The 13883-nt window shown below is 38.6% G+C and overlaps 1 protein-coding gene across 6 annotated transcripts in view; it reads left to right on the top strand.

The window, feature by feature from the left end:
* Positions 1 to 13883, top strand: part of CAMK2D (calcium/calmodulin dependent protein kinase II delta) — a 280888-nt gene that overhangs the window by 145340 nt on the left and 121665 nt on the right. The gene's annotated exons all lie outside the window — the stretch shown is intronic.

Below are 13883 nucleotides of genomic sequence, written 5' to 3'. Positions count from 1 at the left end.
CTCACATTGTGTGGTGCATGCCAGTTCTGTGAGGGGATGAGGGCCAACATCTACCTGCACAGAGTTACTCTTTCCCAGTAGTCTGGATATAACTTACGAAAATTACCGGTTTGCTAATTGATTTGAATTAGAAAAGTAGAACTGAAATATTTGAAATATTAAAAATGGCCACTCATGATTTAGTAATAATTGTGTGGATAATATTTGACCAATTATATAGTTCTGCATGATCAGTATTTAGCCATTAAGTCTGGTTTATTATGCCTGTGTATCTGTCAGTCAGTGTTTCAGCCCATCTGCCTCCCTATTTAATCACCAGTCTCTCTGGCCACCCAGCACGCCATTTGGTTGTGTGTGTCTGTTCTGTATGTGTTTCGTAAGTGTTGGTGTGGCTGTAACTTTGTTAAGATGTTGACAGACGAGAATAATTGTCTTAAGGAAGATGTCTCTCTTGTTTGAAAAAATATGTGGGAGAGAAATAGGAGTCTGATTTTTCACAAATGCTTTTGAATTTTTTGAATTCCAAATCAATAACCTGACAGTCAGGACTGTTATTGAACCCTCAGGAAAAAGCTTTCAACATAGAATTTTGAGGAAAATTACAATTCATTATCTTGTTCATTTTTCTTCTTTACTATTTTAGTGTAGTGATGGAAGTGTGTTTGAAAAGTTTTATATATAGATTTATTATCTTGAATTATGATTTTTTCATTAACTTTCACTGTTTCTCATATATCTTGCTAAAAAGGAGAGGAGGGAATCAGATCTTAACAAATATATTTCTTTAAAGAACATACTGTTTTTGTCCATACCTGATACTTTTACGTTTATTGTCTTGATGCTGCCCTTGGCAAGAAATTAAACCAATTCACTATCAACTTAACCCATCTGTCTTCTCTGTCAGACAGGTCTCTATTTATGTATCTTTCTTTCCCAGTGTCTTGCTCAGTTTCTGAAACTAGAAGGTGTTCAGTAAATATTTGTTGAGCTAAACAAAACCCTCACGATCCTGAATTCATTTATTCATTCACTTATTCATTCAACAAATACCTTTAGTGTTTATCATATAGTTGATACCGTGCTGGTCTCTAGGGCCCACCACGAGTTAGATTTTGTCCCTCTCTTCAAGGCACTTGAAGTTTGTTTAGATATTAAGTAACATGCATAAATTCAAAATACCATAGATGTAATTTAGATCTATCATATAGGTAATTTTCTTCTATCCTTCTGTCTTCTTTGCTAGTTCTTCCTCATCTCCTAGATGAGTGATCCAGGAGCTTGTTGCTTGGGCACCTTACATTTTCTGCTTCTACTCACTTCCTCGCTATCTCATCTAGTATCATGGCTTTAAATTTCATATAAAAACTAATGGCGGGGCTTCCCTGGTGGCGCAGTGGTTGAGAGTCCGCCTGCCAATGCAGGGGACACGGGTTCGTGCCCTGGTCCAGGAGGATCCCACATGCCGCGGAGCAGCTGGGCCCGTGAGCCATGGCCACTGAGCCTGCGCGTCCGGAGCCTGCGCTCCGCAACGGGAGAGGCCACAACAGTGAGAGGCCCGTGTACCAAAAAAAACAAAAAACAAAACTAATGGCACCCAAATTTATAACTGCAGCTCAGACCTCTACCTGAATTCCAGACATTTCCTGTTGCCTACTCACCATCTCCACTTGGATTTCTGACTATCATTTCAAATTTAAAATGTCTAAAACTGACCTTCTCATCTCCCTACTGCCAAACTTGCCCCTACCAGTTACTGGTAACTCCATCTTTGCAGTCACTCAGGACAAAAACATTGTAGTAATTATTAACTCATTTCTTTTTCTTAAATACTATATCTGATTCATCAGTAACTCCTGTTAGTTTTAAAATATATTCGGAATCCGATAACTCATCACCATGTCCGTGGCACCACCTTGGCCCAAACCACTCATCTCTTGCCTGGGTCACTGTAAAAGCATCCTGACTAGTCTCCCTGTTTCTGCATCTGTGCTCAGCACAACAGCCAGAGACTGCTCTGCTCAGATCACTCCATTGTCTCATCGCTTACCCTCTCCTCCTGCCTTCTCAGCTCCAGCCACACTCACTGCCTTCTTCATAGCCTGGAACAAGCTAGACATTTACCCTTCCTGTTTCCTTGGCCCTGAGTGTTCTTCTACCATCAACCTGCTTAGCCTACCTCTCCCTCCCTTCAGGGCTCACAGGCCACCTTCTCAGGAAGGCCTTCCCTGTATCCCTAAGGGTTGCCCTTATTTCTTTACCAACTCTTACTCCTTCTTGGCCTTTATTTCCCCCCTTCCTTGACATTTATCACCACCTAACCTGTCATAGACTAAACTTAAACTATATCTGGTCAGTTATCTGCTACTGCCCACTAGAATGCTCCATGAATACAGGGACTTTTTCTCTTTTGTTCACTGTGTTATCCCCAGTGCCTAGAAGAGCGCTCGCACAAAGCAGGCATTCAATAAATATTTTTGCATAAGAGTATCTGAGGAAGCTTCTGGAAAGAATACAAACTAGTTTTGTAAAGAGTTTAGAGAGTTTGAAGTGAATATTTTAGGTCTCCTTTCATTTACTTGCTACTTCGGGTACATATGGTGCCACAGTGCTAGCTATTTGAAGGTCCTGTTGCCTAAATACTAGTTAATTAGCATGCTCAGACTCATAGAAATGGATTTTTAACCAAAACTAAAACTGGAGATTTTGTTTTAGCAAAATATCTACTTTGGAGCAAAATGTGACATCATGAACACATGTTTTAAGAAATGTGAAGTAGCTAAGCCTGTATGGTCAAAATGGATGTAATGTTCTCAAGCATGATGATTATGATGTACTTAAGTTCAAATACTGATTTTTCTTGATTGTTATGATGCTTAATTAATTGATATTTACCATCTACCTTGACTTTTTCTTGGGAACATTTTGGTTACTTATTTTTAGCCAGCAAGCAAAGTAAGATATTCAGTTACCCTGGGAGCCTGATGCTAATGACTGTAATTATTTAGACAATTGAAGTCATTCCTGTCATTCTCTTTCTCAAACCCACAAAGTGCCAAGACTGAAACATGCAATGTATACATGGCCTAATATATTTCTTTAGGGGTCACATTCTTCACTGGAGTCTGAGGAAAGAAAGCCTCTTTTGTTTGCTTTTTTAATCTCTTATTTTGGAATTTGAAAACTATTCAACCCTTTCCAGAAGCGTAGACCCAACTGGGGCATTTTCACGGACAGTAAGAAATCCTTTCTGCCTGCTCTTACTTGAACAAAGAGGCCACTGATCTGGATGAACGGCATCATCAGCATTTGGTTTCTTGTCCTAGAGTTAGTGATGATATGGACCTTTACTAAGGGCATGCCTAGCTGACAGTCATAAAACCCAAAACACTCGGGGACTATGAATAGAAGTGAAATGATGAATAGATAAGGCATAGTGCCTTAGGACTTGCAATATTTATACTCTTGAAATTTATGCCTGGAGTTTGGAAAAACTTAAAGTGTTAGTTACTAATAGTCTAGAGAAGGAAGAACACTTTTCTTATGTGCTCAAACTTAAAGCTTTGTTTCTGTAACAGCTTCAGTGTTAACTATTTCTCTTTTTGGCCACCTCAAAGTGGAAATTCTCTTTGGTTGTCCATGTAATCTCTTTACCTAAAGAAAGCAAAAAGGGATTAAAAACAAATAACCACACTTTTCCTTTTGAGTGTTGCAATGTGAAGAGAGTTTTAGGGACTATGGTTTTGACTTGGTCTCTGCTGATTTGAAGCATTCATTATTTATTTGAAACAAAGTTACTGAGTATGTGAATAAAACCCAAGAATAAAATGATATATACTCAAGTGAAATTTGCTTAGATCAATGTTGTTGAACCGCCCTTATCAATGCATTATATTATTGGAAAATCATTTGAATTTTGCAAAGAATGTCTGACTTAAATCAGAGCTAACATTTGTTAAGTACTATGAAGCCCCCTTCCCAAAGCGTATTATTACACATTGTCTCATTTATTCTGCACAGTAACTCTATGAATTATATAGTATTACTTACTTCCTCTTTACAGGTAAGGAAATTGGGGCAGGAAAGCTTAATTGTTTTGTCCAAGGTCACAGAGTAAATGGCTGTGCTAGGACTTAAACTCAGATTTTCTTGACCCTGAAGACAATACCATGAACCACTGTGAAATACTGCTCTCTATTTACAAAACTTAAATGGTGGAGTATCATGTGCTTGCATTTGTTTTGAATGATTTGTTTTTATCTTCTCCCCCTTCAGTCCAAATGTTAATGTGGGGCTTTCTGAAGTCTGTTATTTTTCATTTAAACTGTGCACCCCTCCCCCACTCCATGGACTTATGCTTTTAACTGCATTCCCCGAACATGGAGCTAAGACAGTATCAGTTTCATCCTTTCTTTTTTTCTTTTTTGTCTTTTACTATAACTAGCAAGTGTTCATAGAAAAGTGGCTTTTCTGTAAGATTCTGGATATTATAGGCCCTCAATTAGTAGTATCGGAGATGTTTCATTTGTAGAATACAGAGATAAACCCTAGGTTTATGAAAGTTGGACCAATTTGAACTAAATCCAAATGCAGAGAATCAGAAGATGCTTGGATAAAGGAGAACTGAGCTTATCCTCACATCCTAGGGTTGTTCTGTTGAGAGAAGTCGGAACAAAGCCTTGAGAGCTAGAATCACCTGGTAGATAGAATTTGAGAGAGTTTGGCTGAAAAGTGGTGACAGTAACATGTAAAAGTACGTCTAGTTTCAAATGTGGCTCAAAAGTGGCCCAAGTTCAGTTAGTCCCAAATTTTTTCTACTTGATTGTCAGGCACGTTCTCCCAATATAGTGGCCCCCAGAATTCCAGGCTTAGATTTTCCTTACAGTAATAAGTCTCATTGCAAAGAAAGCTTCTTTTTCCCATTTAATTCCAACAGTTGTACTAAAATTGAGTTGTGTTGTCCATCCCTGAACCAATTATTCTGACTAAGGGAATGACACAGTAGCCTTTGGAGCTGAAAGGGATGTTGGTCAAGCCAGTTTACTGAAAGGAAAAAAGGGTACAGTTAACAAAGGAGAAATAAATGCAGGTAGGCAAAAAAGAACAGAGGTCCACAATAGGCAGATAAAGAGAAGAGGTGGACAGGAACCAAGCCAAAGAGGAAAATGCCTTTGAAGAAGCTAGAAGTCTGGCAGATGAGAGCAAGGCTTGCTACATGCTAGCTGACATTCTGTTAAACACAGTGGCTTCCAGTTTAATATTGGAGGCAATGTTTAAATGTTCTCTTTGCAGAACAGGAACTAAATATTTTAAATTGCTTTTACTTTTTAAGCATTAAGGTCTATATGCTAAATCATATTGGAAATTTTAAATCTTGCATATTTAGCTTAGACATTATCAGATAAACTCAGGCGACTTTATGGATTCTGCTTAATGAATTTTCCTCTCATCATATTAGTTTCTGATTCAAAACGTCAAAAAGAATAAAGATATATAGGGAACATGATAATTTATGAAATCAGATAATACCTGTGAATTATCCTGTGTGTATTGTATATGTTTTATCATATACAGAGAGTATTCACGTACGTTTATATACATATGTATGCATCTATACATATATGTATATAGGTGTATGCATGTATGTTTGTGTGTGCATGTATGTTTGTGTATGCGCACATACGCACAAAAGGCTGAGAAGAGATATCCAGTGAGGCTTGGAAAAAAATCACTTTAGAGGTTCAGCTTTAAGCCTGAAATTTCATATGCTGATTATACCAAAGTACAGTCTTCTTTGTTAATTTTAAAATTTATTACTCAGTTTTTAGCAGTACCTGGTTTTATTTTAATCTATAGACAATTTAATCAGCAAATAGGTCAAATTTCTAACCTGTGGTATTTCCTCCCCTTGAGTGAAAAAGTTCTGGAGACTATTGATTAAGGAATTGAAAACATCATGTTTAACTCACAGTCACTATAAGAAGCTATGAAGTCCCTAGTTATGTTTGGTCCAAAGTGATGAAAGGACAGCAGGCCAATATGGGACCCAGAAAAACGCAGGAGAGAGTGACTCAGCCTCTAGTTCCATCTTCCACAGTGATCTGTGAGTAGTGAATAAGGCCATCACTGGTTTTGATGGCTTATTAAGCAAAAATGGATAAAGACATAGAGGACATTTTTTTTTTTAAGATAAAAGGTGGGCATCGTCAACACTTTTGCTTTCATTGCCTATTATCTATTCTCCTCTTCTTTTTTTTTTTAAATTTTATTTATTTAATTAATTTATTTTTGGCTGCGTTGGGTCTTCGTCGCTGTGCGCAGGTTTTCTCTAGTTGCGGTGAGCAGGGGCTACACTCCGTTGCGGTGCGCGGGCTTCTCATTGCAGTGGTTTCTCTTGTTTCGGAGCACAGGCTCTCAGCACACGGGCTTCAGTAGTTGTGGCGCGTGGGCTTCAGTAGTTGTGGCTTGTAGGCTCTAGAGCACAGGCTCAGTAGTTGTGGTGCACGGGCTTAGTTGCTCTGCAGCATGTGGGATCTTCCCGGATCAGGGCTCGAACCCACGTCCCCTGCATTGGCAGGTGAATTCTCAACCACAGCGCCACCAGGGAAGTCCCTATTCTCCTCTTCTTTTGGTAACCACCACAATTTAACTGTGGGACCAAGCCTTCTCTATTATATAGTTGTCCCTCAATATCCATAGAGGATTGGTTCCAGGATTCCCTCTGAATACTGAAATCTGCAGATGCTCAAGTCCCTTATATAAGATGTTGTAGCATTTGCATATAACCTACACATATCCTCCTGTACACTTTAAATCATCACTAGATTACTTGTAATACCTAATACAATGTAAATGCTTTGTAAATAGTTGTAAATACAATGTAAATGCTATGTAAATAGTTGCCAGGGCACAGCAAATTCAAGTTTTGCTTTATGGAACTTTCTGGAATTTTTTTTTTTTCCTGGATATTTTTGACCCTCCATTGGTTGAATTTGACGATGCAGAATCTGTGACTATAGAGGACCAACTGTTTGTAGCCTGATGAATCTGTTCTAGAAGGTGTCCTGTTCTCCTTTATTTAAGGGGTGGGCACATGACCCGAGCTAGGACTGTCAGGTGCTCCCCCTAATCTCTGGAATTTGAAACCTAAGCCAAGTAACTAAAAGACTGAAAATGGTAGGAGTGAGCTCGTGATGAGATGCCTAGAAGAGACCCCGCAGTTTCTGTGGCCTGGAAACAGGAAGCTTTCCTGGTTCTTGACTCCTGAGCCTGCTTCTTCAGGCCTCCCTCTGATTCTGTGAGCTACCCCATAGCCTGCCACTAGACCCCTTTCCTTCTCACATAAGCCAGAGTTGGTTTCTGTGGCCTTCGACCAGGGAGCCTAGTTGAAACAGAAGGAGAAGCAAGGGAAAGAAGATACAAGAATAGAAAGGAAAAGGAAAGAAGAGAATAAGTAAATTGAAGAAAGTGAAGAAAAATAAGTCCTCAGCCTGTCTAGTCTTAAGGAACCATCTTTCATCTTTTCTTCAGAAATAATGTTTTGGCTTCAACTCTGCCCCTATTCCAGCAACCAGACAGTGAGGTTAAGTACAGGACTCCAGAGTCCTGAAACCCACTTGTTTAGATTTGACCCCCAGCTCTGCCAATTACTTCCTGTCTGACTTTGAACCAATTTGCTTAACCTCTCAGGGCCTCAATTTCCTTGGTTGTTAGACAGAAATAGCAGTACCATGTAACTTCTAGGACTGCTGTGAGAATCAAATGATTTGATTGATATAAAACTTCCAGAACAGAACTTGATGGAGAGTCTGCACTTAATAGGTGTTATTTGTGATTATAAGTCTGAGCTCTGTGGAGGAAAAGAAAGTTTCTATTGCATCTCTCTCATTGTGTCAGTCAGTAAATGTTTATTGAGCACCTAATGTGTGATGTTATTGTGCTAGGTGCTATGGGGAATACAAAGATGATGGCACTGTTTCTGCCATCAGATTGCTCACAATATGATTTTGGTAGTTGATGCAATAATATATAATAATATTTGTGCTCAGGGAGTTTGGGGAAAACAGAGTTTTTTCTAACTAGAGGATTAAAAAGCATTACCTATAAATGATGTTTATGTGTGTATAAATTTACACACGTAGAGGGAATAGAATTCTAGTCAGAGATCACTTTGAGCCAAAGTGAGAACTGATGTGTTTTTTATTTGGATGACAATAAAGAACCTGGTTTGGTTGAAGAGGCCTTTCACCCCCTTCATCTGGAGTCAAGAGGAGGCCTGCCAACAAAGAGCCTGCCATCATCAGGGGTGAAGAGGGAGGCCCAGAAACCTCCCCTGCTCCCACCCTACAATGCACACAGCCTTGGTGCTTTGCATCCACTTGAACTCACTTCGTTATGCCCTTCTTTAGCCTTGCTTTTGGTAGTCATCCCGAGAACCCCCAGACTCCCAGGTTACTCCTCACCTTCCGTATTTTATTCCCCATAAGGTTTTGTACAGCCTTACCATACTATGAGACTGAGAGCGTGAGATCCCAGGAGACACGTTCCCCTAAGCCATGAAAGTCTGTGGCAACTCTTGACCCACTATAGATAAGCAACTCCTTTCTAGTGACAGTGGAGATTACTGGAAATACCTGAAATACCCACGTATACTCCTGCATTCCATTGGATCTTATAATGCAAATACGAGAATCAGATTACTCCATGGCCCAGCATAATGATTAAGTTTCATGGAAGAGTAGTTTAGGTTTTTCAGGTCTCTAAAGGCATATGTGGCATGCACCATCAGAGCGATGGTGGCCCTGATTTAGGCAGTTCAGTCTATCTACACTTCTCTGTCTCAGTCACATGTGATAGTTACAGGACTCTATGGGTTTGTCAAAACTTATAGAACTGTGCACTAAAAAGGGTGAATTTTTTTTTCTACTGAACCAGTGGGAGGTTTGTCCACAATTGGAATAAAATGCATGCTCAGGTGAGGTAAATCTGTGTGTTGGACTCTAAATTCTGTAACACTTGGGGGAAAAAAATTGAACAAGTAGCTTGTTGTATGAACTACGTCTTTGTGACGACATTTTGCTTTTACCTTTGTCTTAGATAAGTTTAGCTGTAGCAAGTAAAACTGGAAAGTTCATTTTCTCTTAAATGGTCCCATTTCAGACCATAAGTGCTTTAACAGCGATTATCAGTTGAATTTTCCCTCTGGCAGTGTTACTAGAGACATGTTAGTTCTGAACAAAGTTATCCTGAAGAATCTTGCAGCCTCACCTTTTACAGGAGTTGAGTTTCATAACATGTGATACTACTCATTTTTACCAAGTGAGTCCAAGTAGCAACCCATAACACTGCTACAGTGCATTTCTAAATAGCATTTAAATAGGACCTCTAACCTGATTCCTAGGAAACCATGGTTTTTGTTTTTACTTTCTTCCTAGTGGATTCTGTTATCACAGAGAGTGATATCAACAGAGGTTAGAATTTTTGTAAGTAAACTGATGTTAAAAGTTGATATATAAGGATTTCATTCAAATTCTTAATCATCTTGCATTGCTTTGTGCCCCGTGCAGCCTGTGTGTTAAACAATACAGACTGAAATCCATGGCCCTGGGAGAGTCTTGTCTAAAACCAGTGTTAGATCTGAACAAACTGGGTGGAGACTCAGGGCGACACTCAAGATAAAATTTAGCATGGCAGCAATTTGAAATTAGAAGCCCTTGGTGGAAGATGAGACCTGTTTTAGGCCACTTGGTGAGTCCCACCTTTTAAAGGCAGGATTTGACTCTGCTAAACGGCTGAGCAGTCACTGGAGGACACACTGTCTCTGCCCCAACAGTGAATGCCTGGCTTCCTATTTGGTGTGTGATGGTGTTAAATAAAGCTGTGACCTTTGATTATCTCCCAAGCTTTTCTACCTCTCCGCTGGCAGAGTGCCAGGGGATAGTGTATATTTGTCAGCAAGCTGTGGTCTAAATTCAGACATTGTCTAAACTTACAACAATAAGTACTATATATATCACAGAGACCCTTTACCTGAGAGGCATTCTGTCAGTCCCTAGAGAATGGGGACCTCCTACACTTTATGTGTTTCATGAAGTCCTAACTTAAGGCAGTTCCTTCAGTATTTATATAGATAACAACCTGAAGTAGGCTATGAGTAGAAATAGCCTTTGTTTTGTTTTACATATGATCCAATCACTCAAGACCCAGTATCAATATATACAATGTTTACCTTATTCCTTAAAGACAAATTTTTTTGGATGAAAGCTCCTGAGAAATAGCTACTTATTGGCTTGTTTCTTTAAAGCCAAATGAAGAAAGATTATTAAAATAAATAATTTTGAGGATATTTAAATCCAAGTTAATGATGGAAGCCTTCTCTGTCTCAGTCACATGTGATAGTTACAGGACTATATGTGTTTGTCAAAACTTACAGAACTGTACACTAAAAAGGGTGAATTTTATCATATGTAAATTATAACTTGATAAATGCAGGTCAAAGAGATAGCTATACTAAATAGAAGCATGTGTCCTAGATTTAAATGCTTTACATGTTTATATGTTTTATATTCAAATTTCCTTTCTACTCACATCCTATTCTTGGAGAACAAATCCTACCCATAGCCCAGTGTGAGCCACCATGCATGTCACCTGATTCTGTCCTTCTGAATACAAGCTTATTGGATTAGGTGTGGACACCTAACTGGAGCTAGGTCAACCTGGATTTGGAACCAAGACAGAGACTGAAACTGTAAGTTCTTATAGATTTGGGGCCAGAGTCAAAATACGTGCTTTGCAATCTTGAGAAAGAAAAACAGAGCTGGAGGAATCAGGCTCTGTGAATTCAGACTATACTACAAAGCTATGGTAATCAAGACAGTATGGTACTGGCACAAAAACAGAAATATAGATCAATGGAACAGGATAGAAAGCCCAGAGATAAACCCACGCACATATGGTCTCCTTATCTTTGATAAAGGAGGCAAGAATATACAGTGGAGAAAAGACAGCCTCTTCAATAAGTGGTGCTGGGAAAACTGGACAGGTACATGTAAAAGTATGAAATTAGAACACTCCCTAACACTATACACAAAAATAAACTCAAAATGGATTAAAGACCTAAATGTAAGGCCAGACACTATCAAACTCTTAGAGGAAAACATAGGCAGAACACTCTATGACATAAATCACAGCAAGATCCTTTTTGACCCACCTCCTAGAGAAATGGAAATGAAAACAAAAATAAACAAGTAGGACCTAATGAAACTTAAAAGCTTTGCACAGCAAAGGAAACCATAAACAAGATGAAAAGACAACCCTCAGAATGGGAGAAAATATTTGCAAATGAAGCAACTGACAAAGGATTAATCTCCAGAATTTACATGCAGCTCAATATCAAAAAAACAAACAACCCAATCCAAAAATGGGCAGAAGACCTAAATAGACATTTCTCCAAAGAAGATATACAGATTGCCAACAAACACATGAAAGGATGCTCAACATCATTAATCATTAGAGAAATGCAAATCAAAACTACAATGAGGTATCATCTCACACCAGTCAGAATGGCCATCATCAAAAAACCTACAAACAATAAATGCTGGAGAGGGTGTGGAGAAAAGGGAACACTCTTGCACTGCTGGTGGGAATGTGAATTGGTACAGCCACTATTGGAGAACAGTATGGAGGTTCCTTAAAAAACTACAAACAGAACTACCATATGACCCAGCAATCCCACTACTGGGCATATACCTGAGAAAACCATAATTCAAAAAGAGTCATGTACCAAAATGTTCATTGCAGCTCTATTTACAATAGCCCGGAGTTGGAAACAACCTAAGCGTCCATCATCGGATGAATGGATAAAGAAGATGTGGCACATATATACAATGGAATATCACTCAGCCATAAAAAGAAACGAAATTGAGCTATTTGTAATGAGGTGGATGGACCTAGAGTCTGTCATACAGAGTGAAGTAACTTAGTAAGGTTTTGACAAACGTGTGCCACTAGACAAATATCACCGAGGAAATGTTTCTCTCTGTTGACATCAATGGAGAAACACTACTTGCCAACTCTCAAATTCTGTTAAATGTTAAATATGCATTCAAAAATGGCTAGAGAACATTGTAAATGAAAACAATAACCCAAGAGGCAACAGAAAGGTGCTGTCATTCACCACGACTAGATTTGAGAACTCCACAAAGGTTCTTACAAGCCCAGTTCTACTAGTATATGTCCTCCTTTGTCAATACCATAGGGTGTGATACATAGGTAGAAGAATTTGAAGAAAAGAAATAAACGGAGCATCTGCACACTCACTTCTTCAAGTTTTAACAGCCAATTAGGCTTTCTACAGTAATGTTTATAGCCTCACAAAACTCAGGTAATAAATGTAATCATTTTTCCCTTATGGGGAATGTAAGCTGCTAAAACTACCAAGTAAAGGGGTATGTTTTATGCATTTGCTGTCTTAAGGAACTTAAAAAGAAGGGTAATTGTTTATTTGAAGATTACCATCCACTCCTTAGACAGAAAGAAAATAGACAAACTAATGCTATGTGTCTGTATGCTAATTGCGCTGTTTTCATGAAACAAAATGTAAAACAAAAATTAGAGAAACGCCTCATTTGCCCGACATCTTTAGGAACGGGGATATTTTCTTAAGTTATTTTTCCAAATAACAAAATAATTACTCCTTTAAGTTCCAAAACTATAACTATTTTTATGGCTATATCAAAATATACTTAAATATCTCTGAATTCTTAATTTAAGTATATAAAACATAATATTTTAATGACTCAGGATCATAGTTAGGATTATGGAGTTCTGTGTTCTGTACAGTACATGGTGCTTAAGAACTACAGAAGTAAGCAGAAAAATTTGCTCCCGTGCTAAGTCCTCTCAAACTACGATGATGTTCTGGCTCTTGTTTGTTTTTTCCCTCATTTAAAATTTGCTTATTCCCTTGCTCAGTCAGGCAGTCAGCTCCTTTTCTTCTTGTTACTGCAATCACTTTATCAGCTCCCTATTACTATTTGGTCTGTACTTCTCCTCTCAAATTTCCAACTTCTAATTATCAGAGGATTTGGATATTACATTATAAAACCTGTTAAAATATATGAAAGTCAAGGTATGTCCTGATGGAAAGTTTGAGATTCTCATGGAAAAAGGTGCATGAGTTTTAGTGCATATATTTTTTTAAATATTTATTTTATTATTTTTTTTTAATTTTTGGCTATGTCAGGTCTTAGTTGCGGCACGTGGGATCTTTCGTTGTGGCGCACAGGCTCTCCGTTGCAGCATGAGCGCTTCTCTCTAGTTGTGGCGTGCGGGCCTTCTTTCTCTAGCTGTGTCACGTGGGCTCCAGAGCGCATGGGTTCTGTAGTTTGCGGCACGCAGGCTTAGTTGCCCCACGGCATGTGGGATCTTAGCTCCCTAACCAGGGATCAAACCCGTGTCCCCTGCACTGGAAGACAGACTCTCTACCACTGGACCACCAGGGAAGTCCCGGTGCGTATGTTTTTTGACAAAAATTTTAGTCACATTAAATACCTTTCTTGCTTACTGACTTCCTAATAAATGGGAATTTAGAAATGTAAACTGTATGACTTTTTTTTGAAGAGAAGCCTTGCAGGTCTCTAATAAGTATCTTCTAGCTAAAGTAAGAAGATACCTAGATGTCAACTACTAAGTTCTTTTAATATTTTAACTTTCGACTTTTCAAGAAAATACAGAATAGAATAAAAAGCTACATTCACAGCTTCCCAATGTTTAATCCTGTTAACTTGTTAACATATTGACACATTTGCTTCTAATCTACCTTCACCCTGTCTTTATTTTAAAAAGAAAAAAATAATCACTCCATTATTTTCAGAAAAGCTAGATAT

The sequence above is a fragment of the Monodon monoceros genome, unplaced genomic scaffold, assembly GCF_005190385.1.
Source record: "Monodon monoceros isolate NGI ecotype Baffin Bay Population unplaced genomic scaffold, NGI_Narwhal_1 Super_Scaffold_20, whole genome shotgun sequence".
Lineage (NCBI taxonomy): Eukaryota > Metazoa > Chordata > Mammalia > Artiodactyla > Monodontidae > Monodon > Monodon monoceros.
The sequence above is the reverse complement of the archived record's forward strand: the minus strand, read 5'-3'. Positions and strand labels throughout refer to the sequence as shown.